Here is a 15400-nt window from a genome sequence, read left to right on the forward strand (position 1 = left end):
GTCAATACAAAGGCTCAAGTAAAACATCTGTTTTCGATTTAGCCTCAATCCGTGATTCTATAATATCGGATAGCTTTACCAGGTTGAATGACTCCTGGGTTTTGAGTGACCGACGCTCTGAACTGTCGCATGTTGGTCTTCATTGAAGTTCTCCAATCCGATTAGACGTTGAAGCTTCTGGGTCTCACTAGTTTTCCATGGACGCCAATGCTCTTTGCTCTTTGACAGGTCAATAAGAGATGAGTTGATACATCATTGAAGCACACTATTTTTCTCTTCTTACTCATTTTCTAATATATAATTTTTAAGCTCTTGGGCACCTCCCTCTCTTTTATTATTATTATTATTATTTCAATCAAGCACACCTTGTATATATATATATGTATATATATATATATATATATATATATATACCCAATTTGGAAAGCGTATGTAATGTGTCATTCATGGCAGATATGAACTGATCAGGTTCTAAAACATTTTGGGTCTTATAAAATAATCCTGTATACTTGAAAGAGTATGCAATGATGGGGCTCATGTCCAAGAAAATATCATTGGAGTTTTAATGCTGTCTGTCTTCCTCTTGGCATTAAACATTATTTTAAATGTAGTTCAAAGAACAATACACTATATTAAAACAATATAGTATATTTTTAATATGAGCATACTTGTATCCGATATAAGGGACAAAGCCAAAACATAAACATTCAACGGAATATAGTTCCAACTTCCAACTAAAATCAATACACCTTTTCTCAACTATTTGGAATCATTATCTTTCGGAAAAAAAAACTATTTGCAATCAAATAAAAGAATTCCATTTATTTTTCTTTCTCTAAACCAATTCAATCGTGATAGTGTTAAAGAATTACTATATAATGAATTCCCTTTCGAGTGCCGGGAAGTCTAATCTCATGTCATGTATGAATACTTGACTGCATATATATATAACAGATACAATTTCTACCCCATTAGTTATCATTTACAAATGTGGCCATGGAAACACTTAGGATCCCATTCCAAACCCCCAAATAAACCTGTAACATGCTCATTTACACCAACATAATGTTTGCAATTCATTAATAAAATTTCAATTAGTCTAATATTGACCGAAATAAAATAAGCATTATTATTATTATTATTTTTGGCCTCTGTAAAAAGATCTTCAGTGAGACATATATATTAGATTTATGGTGTGGGGTAAAATTTCGTGTGATTCAGTAAACAAAGCATAAATTCTATCTTTGCTAAATCATCTATATAATTCAATGAAGAATGAGAAACTAGTGAATGAGAAATTTTAAATTCTGATAGACTTGGTCGATTGGTTTAGCAAGATGTGGACTGTACTACGAAAGAGGAAATGAGGAACATGATGATAGTGGTGAGAAAGGATCAACTCAAATTCCTGCATGACTTCACTATCAGAAACTTTCCTCATTGTTTTGTCATTAAGTTGTAATCAATATTTTTTTTTTTCATGAAACCTTATTTCTAACATGGGAGAACTGTCTAATTGTTGTCTTTAATTAGGGTTAATATATAGATAAAAATATTTATGGATTGTGTACGGGCAATACTGAAACCGTCCTTTCCAGTAGCATCGTTGCTGTCCTTTTTGCAGCTTTTGTTATTGTCACTTGTCGGAATTATGTGGTATTGTTCAACAACTACCCCCATCAAATTATTTGGGCCCACTCGTTATCATTGGGTTCAGGGGTACTTCCAGCAAGAGATATATTAGTTCAAGTTCATCAATGTAATTTTTATTGAGAATATTTTTGTTTATTACATTTACAAAAACCAGAGACGGGGAGAGCTACTTCAGTGATTACAATGATGACATTCCTGGACAAGACTACAATGGTCTAAGATTCTGAGTGGCATTAATAGATGGCTATTCTCATAAGTCAATATTAAAAGAATCACGAGTGGTGTCTTTCTAATCGTGCTCACGGGACTAGAAAATTTTACTTGTAAAACTAATTTAACATTTTCCTCATTTTGTCCACTACTCTTGCCTTCATGGTTAAACCGAAATATATGAAGTCATGGTATCGCAAGCTTGTACCCATTTATGATGGATTAAATTGTTAACTATGATCGAACCTAACTCATGATCATATAAAGAACAATGATATGTATATGCTCATCTGTGTAGTGTGTATAAAATATATAGGATATATATTTATACAAGATATGTAACAGAATTGGTTTATCGAGTATGAATCAATCACAAATTTGATAAAATGTAATAGACATGGGTAGAGTTGATGGCATGTACCCAGTTTCTTAGTTGTAGATATTGATGGAGACAGGGACTTAATCGTCACTAAACTCATGATGTATATTTTTTTTGATCAATAATGAATGAAACATTGGAGTTGACCAGTGTTGACGACAAAGGCCAAGAACACGAACATCGCTATAGAACAATAATTTCTAGGTTGTAATTTGTTCGGACTAACACGTGTTTCCCACATACGGCGCCAACTGTTGAAGCAAAAATCTACATGCTCGGGAGGCGGTGGCAATTCCTGCAAGACAAAAGAGAAGTGATGACCGGCGTGGTGCCAACCAGGAGCACTCCGACTATTAAGTTAGTCCTTTACGGACTGATCATTCTTTTATAGAAAAATTAATGATAGTAGTTGTTGAAGTGAGATTCTTCCCGATCCAAAATGATATCGTTTCCTTCTTATAAGAGATAGTAACTATCGTTACATGTGGTAACCAGAGATTTTTTTATCATTCCATAGAAATTTTGAAGAGGATAAATGCCAAACCTTTATTTTATTTCTCATTTGAATTTAAGTTGTTCCTTTTCTATACCCTTTAAATTTCCATGTGACTTGAAATTCTTATCTAGTAAAATATTTCGTATCACACACAATATGATTAGTAGTGATTAATTAGCTTATTATTATGTAGAATTATTTATGGTTTATGGGTGGAATGGTGAGTGAGCAAGAACAGTATCACAGAAATCTCGACTTTTTTTAAGGAGAAACTGAAAAAGTGATGAGAAAAGGCCAAAAGTGATCGTCCTCAAGTGATTATATTTAGCGACACGTGGGACACCATGAGCGATGGTTGGCGCGCGTGTTTGGCGTTTCAAGGGTTGTTTGATGAGCCAGATACAATATTTTAAGAAATAAGTGGTTTCCAAATTTTAATATACGGTTCAAATTCGCAATTAACATTGGACTATATAATATATATAGTCAATGGGGACACACATGGACATAAAAGGATAGGATATGCAATTAAAGATGTACTTAAACAAATTGGGCCAAATTGGGCTTTTGAAAACAAGTTTGATACTAAATAATTAAACTTTTCGATATTTATACAATTTTATATCATGTTTGACTCTAGATGCATGACATAATTATTTGTTTATCTTTTTAAATAAAAATAAAAATAAAAGAAAAGTTACTCCACAGTTTTAAATATAACTTGTTGACAAAACATAGAAAATACTAAATTTCTTTACACCATGGATCCTATATTTTCAACTATAACTTATGGCTTTGATCAAATGGCTATTTAATGACAAAATCATTCATTTCAATGCAGGCAGTAGAAGCACTGTCAATTGATTTCTTCAAAGACCACGGAGATCCTAATTTTAAGCCACCCAGATTGGTATTTAGTGAGACACGAGTTAATCAAAGAAGGAGAGGAATGGATGAAAAATACGGCCAACTCATGCACAATTGTAGCAGCTCTTATTGTTACTATAGCATTTGCAACTGTCATCGCAGTACCCGGTGGAAACAGTGGCAATGACGGCCGTCCAACTTTCTTCACAAAGAAAACTTTTTTCTGCTAATTTCCCATTATTTCCCATTGATTCTCTCTCCACCTTATTTTCTCTATTGTAATTGTGTGTTGTTTCATTCTGTTGGTCAGATCTCAACTAAATGAAGTAGTTATTTATTATTATTTTTTAAGAAGTCTGTGGTTGATTTAGGTTTGAGTTCTGTAGAGTTTCTTTCTGCTTCTCATGATTTTTCGTTGTTTAAACGCCCTCATGTCCATCCATACATTGAGAACCTCTTTCCAGTTGTGACCATTTCAAATTATTGTAGTTCTATTATTTTATTTTATTTTATTATTATTTTTTTCATAATTTATTGTAGTTCTATATTCTATCTTAATATTTATGAAATTGATTGAATTAAAGAGTATGCAGTTCTACCATATACTTGAATCTTGTAGCTTTTATGCTATGTTCTTAGTATCCATATTGAAATTAAGTCTGCTTTTCAGTATGTTGCTTCCTCCTAACAACACCATCTAATTATTAGATATGCCCCAAGTACTGCATTGTGAATTGATTAATTCAAATGTATAAGATATATAAAAATGTGATTAGTAACTCTTTTGAGTAATTAAAATTTTAAATATTTATGAAGCTTTGTCAAGATTAAAATTAAGAATAAAACCTCAAATTTAAGGGGTTGTAATTATTTGTATAATATGTAAATAATTATAGAATGAAATATATAATATTTAAAAATTTATAGAAAAGGAAATATATAATATTACAAAACTTATTTGTTTAGTTAATAAATGCTAACGTGTGTTAATGCAATTCAAAGAATAAAACATAATTTTTTTTTAAAAAAATCAACATGATTAATGCAATTCAAAGAATAATATACCGTAATAAAACAAAGAATTTTGAACCACGATGCAAAATAGATCAATCAAAATAAATTAAAAATAAAGAATTTTGAACCATCATTCATTATATCACTCGTTCCACTTTTGGTAAACAAAGAATAAGTTAAATTTTATTAGGTGTGAAGTGGAATATTTGCGGTGAAAATCTGAATATTTATATTTTTGGAACCTTCACCTAAGCGGGCTAGTGTATGATTTTTCAAATCTATGGAATTTCTTGCAAGTAAATTGTCAAATTGTTTTTTTATACTTGAATTTACATAAATTAATCTATAATAAAGGCTACTATTATTTTTCTGGTTCTAAAACTTATAATTTCCTTATATTTAACTTATTGATTTTACCCACTCACGCATACAATAGGATGGAGCATTCAACTTAGGTTTTTTTTTAATTATTGTCAATTAGGTTTGTTTAGATGGAAATAACAAGACTAGAAAGAAAATTAAAAAGTTTTGAATACTTCTACGTATATATATATATATATTTATATATATAACTTTATTTTAAAAACGCAGAAAAGTTTTTTGAAACTTCTTTTATGGTAATTTTCTTCGGTTTGGTTAGCTAGAAATTAATGATGGAAAGTAAAAGAAAAGAAAGTGAAATGAAAGAAAAAAAAAATTAGTTTTCTATTATGTATTTGATTAGCAAGAATTTTTTTGAAGAAAGTTGTGAGAAAATATTGTTTAATTAGTTTGGATAAAGAGAGTGAAAGGAAAATGATTTTACATCTCAAAATTACTCTTATGAATTTAATAGTAAAATAATAATAATAATATAAATAATTAAATAATAATAATATTAGTAAAATAATATATACAATTAAATTACCCTTATGAATTTAATAATAAAATAATAATAATAATTGTAATAAAATAATATATATAATTGGATTTATGAATAAATATATATGTCTAGATACATATTTGGTATTTGTCTCTTCTTTTATTTTTTTTAATTGTTTTGGAAAGTATGCATTATATATTAGGACTCTACTATTAGATTAGTTTACTTTGTTTTGTAAGTGTAGCAAATAATTTTAATTTAAAGAGTGCGAGAGTTGTAACCAATTTAGTGTTGGAAACGGGAGCATTAAAAACATAAATTTTGGATAAGATTTGGAATAGATTCCACTAAGAATTTTTTGCGGATCTCTAGGCGAGCGCGTTTCTCCCCTCAAGGAGATGAATGTGGTATATTTACTTTCTCAAATCCGTTTCCTGGTGAATGAGAAATTAGCTCCAAAGTGTGGTGTTTTGATAAGCCTAAATGGGTATGCAAAATGTGGGAAGTGTTTGTCCGACATGGAAAAAATGTTGAAACCAATTGAAATTTAAATTAGCCACATTTGGGCTTGGGCCTAATTGTAAAGTCCGATTATTTTTTTTTACTAAATGAAATTTTGGATGGAGCCTTTATTTTTGGGCTGCATCTGTTTTCCAAAAAGTTGCATCTGTTTCTAAAGGGTTGCAGCTTATTGGAGTGGATGTGTCTATTAGTGAACAAATACCATGTGAACCATTGCAACTAATTGGAGGGATGTGTCCAATGATGAAGAGACACATATAAATGGTTACGTCCAATGATGAAAAGAAGTACCCAACCCGAAAAGGCACCTTGTTGCCTATAAATACTCTGCTTTAGATCATTTGCAAGTTGTTCATTTTCATTTTCTTTTATCTCTTTCTCTAGACTTGAACCAAATCAAAATGGGTTCAAACCATAGGTTAAATGGTCCGAGCCACTTAGATCCTAATCCAATTTCATCGAGCCATATTAAGATTGGTCCGAACCATTTGGTTCGGATTACACCCAATTCAGCATTTATATAGTATATATATATATATGCATTTTTGAGTCAGAGAAAGTATTGCATGGAAGAGGTTCGCCGTATCCACGAGTTTATAGTGCTGCTACTGGTGTATGTAGACCGTTGTATCCTGGAAGATAGACGCCACTGAGTCCGTTAGCACCATAGCGAGACGAATCTGTCTTAAGAACATAGTATTCAATGTTAGCCTCGGTCCAGGTTCTTTATTTACTATTTATTAATTTATTGCTTTATTTTGCATATTTAATTAAATATATAGTTGCATATTTAATTAATCATTTTTTTAGCATATTGTTAATTATCTCATATCATATTAGTATAAGGGTTGTTATATTTTAAAAGTCACATAAAACATATATTTTATCCAAAAAACTTAAGACAGATTCACGCCTTGCATAGATTTTAATATATGCTTCTATTTAAGATATAAATAAGTAGAGATTATACTAATAATTGAGATATAATAAAATATTGTTATATATGTATATATATATATATATATATATATATATATATATATATATATATATATATATATATAATATGATAATATGCTTCATATTGATGTGTTCAATATTATGTGAAATTGAAGCATGTCATATAAGTAGATTAATTCAATATTGGTTGAATAATTTTAATTTTGTAATATAATATTATGTAGTATATTATATTATCTTAAATTTGTGCCAACTAGAGATAGAAAAAGGTATTTCATTCTTTTTATCAATAATTGCACAAGATGATGTTATCTATATTTGCTACGAAGTAAAGATAAAGCCTTAGAGATGTTTAAACATTACAAAACTGATGTTGAGAATCAATTTAACAAAAAGATCAAGCTGTTAAGAAATTGATAAGCGCCGAATATTGTATATTCAAGCGCCCTAAATTGCATTAGTTAAGTTCTTTATTTGTATATTTTATATAGATTATCTCCAATGGTATGTTTTTGCACATTTTCAGGTCCATTGGCCAAAAAGAAGCAAGAAGGATGCTTTGTGGAGTTTTGAACATCAAAGGTGCCAATTCTGAAATTCTGGCAGCAGTGAAGCCCGAATTTTGTTCACCATTTTGACCTACCAAACTCAAGAACTGGACTTCTATCATAACATGAAAGATTTAGAGCTCTGAATCAGCTTTCTAAATCTTCAAGCGGTTTGTCATTCGGAGTTCGGATCAGAGAGTTATGATCTTGTTACCAGAGGTGCGCAGAACTGCCTAGCAGCAATGAAATTCTGCCATGATCTTCATTTTCGACCAATCATCCTTGAGAATTAGATCTCTACCAAAACATGAAGTTTTTAGAACTCTGAATTAGCTTTCCAAATCTTCAAACGGTTCATCATTTGGAGTTCAGACCGCAAAGTTATGGCCATTTTACCAAAGTAGGTCCGGGCGGAGCAAACCAAGCATAGGGCATTCTGGCCAATTTTCGAGTGCTCGAGGCCTTATTTCGAGTGCTCGAAATTAGGGCAGATTGCTTCACGAGATCAGCAGTGGAGTCAGGACTTTGCTTGCCATTTTGACCCAGAAAGCTCGAGAACTGGACTTCCATCATAACATGAAAGATTTAGAGCTCTAAATTAGCTTTCTAAATCTTCAAACGGTTCATCATTCGGAGCTCGGAGCAGAGAGTTATGGCCTTGTTACCAGAGGTGCGCAGAACTGCCTGGCAGCACTAAAGTACTGCCTTTCTCCCCATTTTCGACCAATCAGACTTGAGATTTGGGTCTTCATCAAAACATGAAGTTTTTAAAGCTCTGAATCAGCTCTCTAAATCTTTAAACAGTTTATCATTCGGAGTTCGGAGCGCAAAGTTATGGCCATTTCATCAAAGTAGGTCTGGGCGGAGCAAGTGAAGCATGGAGCTTTTTACACTAAATTCGAGTGCTCGAGGCCCTATTTCGAGCACTCGAAATTTGGGCAGTTTGCTCCACGAGACAGCCCACTTGTGCTCTGAAATTTCCAATTTTGGATGGCCCTCTTTATGAGGTGGTTGGGGATGTTTTTTGGAGGAGAGAGAGGGTTTTGTTGGAGGACAAAAGGCTACCAAAGGCCACACATTTCATATCCTATATTCTAGCAAGATTAGAGGAGAGAGAAGAGAGCAAAGGGAGAGAGTTCTTCAAGATTGAAGAAGGGAGCACGAAAATGGAGGAGGTCTTCAAGCTTCTTCCTTCTTCCATTGCTCCTATGGGTAACTAAATCTTCTCTAGGGAGGTGATGAAGCCTCCCCTTTTGATCATGTTCTAGATTAGGCTATACTTTTGGGGACTATAATGTATAATGTATGGTAGTTTCATAGTCTAAGAGCATATCCTTTTTTGTAATGAATTTTAATGTGTAAATGGTTGATGTAAGTTCATTGTCATATCTTTGATGATTCTTGGATCAATCTTATTGCTTTTATTTTCATAGTGACAATGAAAATAAAGACTATGAATGTTTATCAAGGCATATTGATTTTGAAACTTGATATTCCATTGCTTAGGTACCTCCTTTGATGGTTTATACTTGATTCCTATCTTCATGTGCTTCACCATTTGATTGAAAGTTTGATGGTCTTTTGCTTGAGATAGTGTATTTGATTCTACACCTTAGTTTAAGTAGTTTAACTATGGTAGCTTTTGATGGATCATTCTTGTTTTGATTAAGTGAACTTCTTGATGATTATTAAGCAACGGAGTTGCTTCATATTTCTTGACCATTGCATATATGCTATTTATCCCCAAATTTAGACCTAATCTAGCATGTACTTAGGGTGTAGTGTGGATTCATCTCCCTAGTCTTTTCTACTTGTATCTCATTTCTTCAATTTCATTGCAATCTATTGTTTTATGCATTTTAATTTCTTAGTTTAGTGACAAACACACAAACCCTCTATGAACACCCCTTATCACTCTAAAATGACTCTAGACACTTAGGTTGCCATAGATTAGCGCAGTCCCAGTGGTTCGACTTACCCGACCAATAGCCCTATTTTACAATGATTCGTGCTATTGTGAAGGTTGATGTGTTTGAGATGAAGGTTGTGCATGCATGGTTGTGCATGCATGGTTGTGGGTTGATGTAGGTTGGTTGAGGAGTTGCCGAGAGGGAGGAGGGTGGTGTGTGGGGTTGACGTTGAGTTGGTGGTTTGCAGGTGAGAGAGATGGGGAAGATGGTTGATGCTGAGAGCTGGTAAGGGTTATGGTTTGGTGAGGTGAGTTGTGAGAGATGAGGGATGGTTGGAAGGTGAGTGTGTGCTCGAAGTGAAGGCAGTGGCCGCGGAATGGGTTGAGAAGTTTCATGGAGTTTTCGAGCACTCCAAATGGGAGATAGAGGGCTCGAAAATGAGGCAGTGAGATTGAGAGAGGTTAGTATGGGATGGAGCAAAATTCGAGCACTCTAAAGAGGAAGCTGGAATGCTCGAGCTTGGGGCAGAGAGAATGGCCAAGATGTGGAGGGATGTCGAGCACTCGAAATGCCAATTCGAGTGCTCGAAATTGGATCAGTAAGCTCGGGAAAATGAAGAGGCTTATGAGATGAAATGCTGAGCACTCGGAATGGGTACTAGAGCCCTCGAACTGGAGGCAGTGAGCATGCTAGGCGGATGAAATCACTGGGAAGGATTTTTGAACAATTGCAACATTATGCCAATGGAAAATTTTCCAAGCTTGATACATTGTAACATGATGCAAAATGGATGAATTTCTCAAAAATGAAATTTTCAAGCTTGGCATGCATGGGAAAAAATGGAGACTTTGTATTGGAAAATCATTGGAAACTTTGCATGCTATTCCAATCCAATGTATGGATAGATTTTTAGGAAAATTTTGAAAACTTTGCATGCCATTCCCATGCATGGAAAGATTTTTAAAGCTTTGCATGGCAGTTGGAAAAATATTTGAAAACTTTGCATGCCATTCCATGCATCGAAAATTTTTCATGTCATTCCCATGCATTGAAAAATCATTGCAAGCAGCAGCTTCAATTCAAGCCATGCATGGAAAATTTCTGGAAATTTTTTTTAAATTGCTTAACCTCTCTTCTAATGCCTGGATGAAATTAAGAAAATTTTTAAATTGCACACAATCTCTCCAATACATGGATGATTTTGAGAAAATTCTCAAAGTTTGTAAGAATCATGTTAATGCATTAAGATAGAAACTTCCAGGAATGAAAGTGAGAATTGAGATAATCTAAGAGGCCAGTCTAAAATTGTGGAACACAACTAAAAATATTTCCAGAAAAATTAAACTTTTGGCTTTTCTAAACCGTTTCCCAGAAAATTTCAAGGCACGAGCAATTGAAGACAAGGGAAGCATGGAAATTAGAAGAATTGCTTCCCATGAGTGCTAAATTTAACGTCGATAGCTGGACGCACTAAGATCAAGTTGGTCCTCATCACCCTATACCATGTCTCTCAAGAGATTCAAGCTTTCCTAAATAAGAAAGTTCTTTTGGAAGCGGAAGAAAAAGAGCTTGAAGACAAAAGTTGGAAAGAGGTAATGGAAAGACCTCAATCCACTCTTCATCCTCAATGAAGAACTTTGGATTATGGGGCTTATTTGGATTATAGGAAGATGGAGTAGGTGAGAGTGCACCTAGCAAAGGCTTTTGAAGGGTCATATTGAGCACGGGAATGCTCGACAACTTATCCTTCAAAATTTCAACATCCTCCGCACACTTATCCGGCGGTTCGGGCTCAACAACTTGAGACAACTCAAGTGAGGGAATGGGATGAGATGCAAGCTCCCAAGAAAGAGATACATTTGATGTTGACCAAGGAAGAGAATGAATAGGTGGATGAATATTAAGCAAAGAATTCACCTCCGAAATGGAATTGTCAACATTAAAATCCTCACAATTGAAATGAGCCAAACAAGCTTTTAGAGGATCCTCCATTGAAGGAGGTGCATCAAGCAAAGGATTATTTAGGGGTTGTTCTGGAGTTTTAAAGGATGCAATCTCATCATCTTTTTCCTCATTTTTAACCACAAATTCTTCCATTTTATGAGTGGCAACAATTTGATCTTCAACCACCATTTTATCATTTTCACATGTAATAACCACTTGATCATTCTCATGATGAAAGTTACTAGGAGTAATCTCATCATTCATAGAATTTTCTTTTGGATTGGCCATAAATTCAAATGAAAATGTTTCCTCCTCTTCATGATTTTTAGCATTAATCCTTTGTTGAATTTGAGATATTTGGTCATCTATCATTGCACTAACTTGGGACTAGTGATATGGTACCATTTGATTGATAGACTCTACTGTGGATTGCATGCTAGCAAAGGAGGCCAATAGTTGATTGTTGGAGTCCATCATTTGCGTGTGCATAGACTCCATCATTTGTTTGTTAGCAACAATTAGCTCATCCAATGGAGACGGTGGAAAAGGAGAAGAGGGCGGGAAAGAATGATCATTGGGTTGAAAAGGTTGCATATGAGATTGTGGGGTTGAATTTCCTATGTCATGCCACAAGAAGTTTTGTTGGTCTCCCCAACCCGAGTTATAACCATTGAAGTATGGATCACTACCCGGTTCAGAGAAATTTGCATTTGGTTGCTCTAGATAAAAATTCGAGAATTGTCTCGTTGGAAGACAATCTCTTGTATGATGTGTATTACTAGAGCAAAAAGCACAAAACGCATGTGGTGTGTAGAATTGAGTTGGGAGATAATTATTCTCCATCTAGGAGTTAAACATCAACAACACACAACATAATCAACACAACAATTCTTTATCATCAACTCCACATACAATGATATTCCCTTTCTCCTCAATTATCAAGACAAAAATTAAAATGGCCACGACAAGGACCGATGCTTGAACACGAAATTAAAACAATAATATAGCGTCAACAAGGGCTTGCAAATAAATTAACTACTTCTAAGCTTAACACATGCACAATATCCACAATTCGAAACTAGAAGTCACGAGACTTACCTGGGGTCTTCTAGACTTACAATTTGCTAGCAATCCCACGGCGAGCTTCGAGTCCCTAAAATCTTACAACACGAAGATGATCAAAACACACAAGGAATATTCATAAGACACAATATTAACAATCAAACTAAAATTAACCCTAGAACTTTGGTCGCTAAACCGTTTGCAGTCCCCGGCAACGGCGCCAAAAATTGATCGGTTGGTCAATTAAACATCAACCTTCGCAATAGCACGAATCATTGTAAAATAGGGCTATTGGTCGGGTAAGTCGAACCACTGGGACTGCGCTAATCTATGGCAACCTAAGTGTCTAGAGTCATTTTAGAGTGATAAGGGGTGTTCATAGAGGGTTTGTGTGTTTGTCACTAAACTAAGAAATTAAAATGCATAAAACAATAGATTGCAATGAAATTGAAGAAGTGAGATACAAGTAGAAAAGACTAGGGAGATGAATCCACACTACACCCTAAGTACATGCTAGATTAGGTCTAAATTTGGGGATAAATAGCATATATGCAATGGTCAAGAAATATGAAGCAACTCCGTTGCTTAATAATCATCAAGAAGTTCACTTAATCAAAACAAGAATGATCCATCAAAAGCTACCATAGTTGAACTACTTAAACTAAGGTGTAGAATCAAATACACTATCTCAAGCAAAAGACCATCAAGCTTTCAATCAAATGGTGAAGCACATGAAGGTAGAAATCAAGTATAAACCATCAAAGGAGGTACCTACGCAATGGAATATCAAGTTTCAAAATCAACATGCCTTGAAAAACATTCATAGTCTATATTTTCATTGTCACTATGAAAATAAAAGCAATAAGATTGATCCAAGAATCATCAAAGATATGACAATGAACTTACATCAACCATTTACACATTAAAATTCATTACAAGAAAGAATATGCTCTTAGACTATGAAACTACCATACATTATACATTATAGTCCCCAAAAGTATAGCCTAATCTAGAACATGATCAAAAGGGGAGGCTTCATCACCTCCCTAGAGAAGATTTAGTTACCCATAGGAGCAATGGAAGAAGGAAGAAGCTTGAAGACCTCCTCCATTTTCGTGCTCCCTTCTTCAAGCTTGAAGAACTCTCTCCCTTTTCTCTCTTCTCTCTCCTCTAATCTTGCTAGAATATAGGATATGAAATGTGTGGCCTTTGGTAGCCTTTTGTCCTCCAACAAAACCCTCTCTCTCCTCCAAAAAACATCCCCAACCACCTCATAAAGAGGGCCATCCAAAATTGGAAATTTCAGAGCACAAGTGGGCTATCTCGTGGAGCAAACTGCCCAAATTTTGAGTGCTCGAAATAGGGCCTCGAGCACTCGAATTTAGTGTAAAAAGCTCCATGCTTCACTTGCTCTACCCAGACCTACTTTGATGAAATGGCCATAACTTTGCGCTCTGAACTCCGAATGACAAACCGTTTAAAGATTTGGAGAGCTGATTTAAAGCTTTAAAAACTTCATGTTTTGATGAAGACCCAAATCTCAAGTCTAATTGGTCGAAAATGGGGAGAAAGGCAGTACTTTAGTGCTGCCAGGCAGTTCTGCGCACCTCTGGTAACAAGGCCATAACTCTCTGCTCCGAGCTCCGAATGATGAACCGTTTGAAGATTTAAAAAGCTAATTCAGAGCTCTAAATCTTTCATGTTATGATGGAAGTCCAGTTATCGAGCTTTCTGGGTCAAAATAGCGAGCAAAGTCCTGACTCCACTGCTGATCTCGTGAAGCAATCTGCCCTAATTTCGAGCACTCGAAATAAGGCCTCGAGCACTCGAAAATTGGCCAGAATGCCCTATGCTTGGTTTGCTCCGCCCGGACCTACTTTGGTAAAACGGCCATAACTTTGCGGTCTGAACTCCAAGTGATAAACCGTTTGAAGATTTGGAAAGCTATATTCAGAGCTCTAAAAACTTCATGTTTTGGTAGAGATCCAATTCTCAAGGATGGTTGGTCGAAAATGAAGATCAAGGCAGAATTTCATTGCTGCGAGGCAGTTCTGCGCACCTCTGGTAACAAGATCATAACTCTCTGATCCGAACTCCGAATGACAAACCGCTTGAAGATTTGGAAAGCTGATTCAGAGCTCTAAATCTTTTATGTTATGATGGAAGTCCAGTTCTTGAGTTTGGTAGGTCAAAATGGTGAACAAAATTCGGGCTTCACTGCTGCCAGAATTTCAGAATTGGCACCTTTGATGTTCAAAACTCCACAAAGCATCCTTCTTGCTTCTTTTTGGCCAATGGACCTGAAAATGTGCAAAACATACAATTGGAGATAATCTATATAAAATACACGAATAAAGAACTTAACTAATGCAATTTAGGGCGCTTGAATATACAATATTCGGCGCTTATCACACCCCCAAACTTACATTTTGCTAGTCCCTTAGCAAAACTACAATGAAAAACTTAATGAAAAGACTACCATGGGCATGCTACTACAAAAATATCATCCATGGTAAAATGAGATATATACATGGCTCAAAAATAACTTGAAACAGAAAAAGACTGGAGATGGGGTCATTGGGAAAACTACCTTGCATATATGAAGCATTGATACAAAAATTGGCTAAATACATTTCCACATACATGCATCAACATCAAAGTCTATATAAATAACTCAATTATCATCTCTTGAATGGAAATCAACTCTAGCTTCAGTGAAAGTGAATTGGATTCTCAACGTGCGGCTTTTACTTTCTTTTCCAATTCCAAAGCACAAGATTTCAAATCATTGAATTCCCCTTTAAATGAGGTTCCTAAGGCATGATTTTATTTACAAGACAACTTTTATTGCTTGTTGACAATTTATTGCAACTCATAAGCGAAACATAGAATGGTTGTGCAATGCTGAAGTCCCTTAAGCTTTCTAACCAACCTATGTAGCGAGCGTTAGGCCAACAGCTCCCAAACCAGATG

This window comes from Cornus florida, unplaced genomic scaffold, assembly GCF_030987335.1.
Source record: "Cornus florida cultivar Cherokee Brave unplaced genomic scaffold, ASM3098733v1 CherokeeBrave_3.0.0_Hap2_Chr06, whole genome shotgun sequence".
Classification (NCBI taxonomy): Eukaryota; Viridiplantae; Streptophyta; class Magnoliopsida; order Cornales; family Cornaceae; genus Cornus; species Cornus florida.